Source organism: Arachis duranensis, chromosome 5, assembly GCF_000817695.3.
Source record: "Arachis duranensis cultivar V14167 chromosome 5, aradu.V14167.gnm2.J7QH, whole genome shotgun sequence".
Classification (NCBI taxonomy): Eukaryota; Viridiplantae; Streptophyta; class Magnoliopsida; order Fabales; family Fabaceae; genus Arachis; species Arachis duranensis.
In genome coordinates, this window is record NC_029776.3 from 63,874,017 (window position 1) to 63,874,538 (window position 522).

A 522-nucleotide genomic window follows, 5' to 3' on the forward strand; every position below is an offset into this window, starting at 1 on the left:
TTAGCTTCTCTTAATTTTCTCTTCAGAGTCCTTTCAGGTTCTGGATCAATTTCAACAAGAGTGCCTTTATCCTTGCTCCTGCTCATATGAAAGAGAAGAAAATAAGAAAAGAAAGAGGAATCCTCTATGTCACAGTATAGAGACTCCTTTATGTTAGTAGAAAATGAAGGGGATAGAAGAAAGAAGAGTGAAGAATCCAAACACAAGGGATAGATTGAGTCCGGATTTTTAGATGAAGAGAGGTGAAGAGAAGTGTTAGTAAATAATTAATTAAATAGAATAAGAAAAGAGATAGAGAATTTTGAAAATAATTTTGGAAAAGGTGTTAGTAATTTTCAAAAATTAGAGATAAGATAAGATTAAAATTAAAATTTAAAACAATTAAAAAGAATTTTTGAAAAAGAGAGAAGTATTTTCGAAAATTAGAGAGGAAAAAATAGTTTAAGTGGTTTTGAAAAAGATAAGAAACAAACAAAAAGTTAGTTAGTTGATTGAAAAAGATATTAAAATCAAATTTGAAAA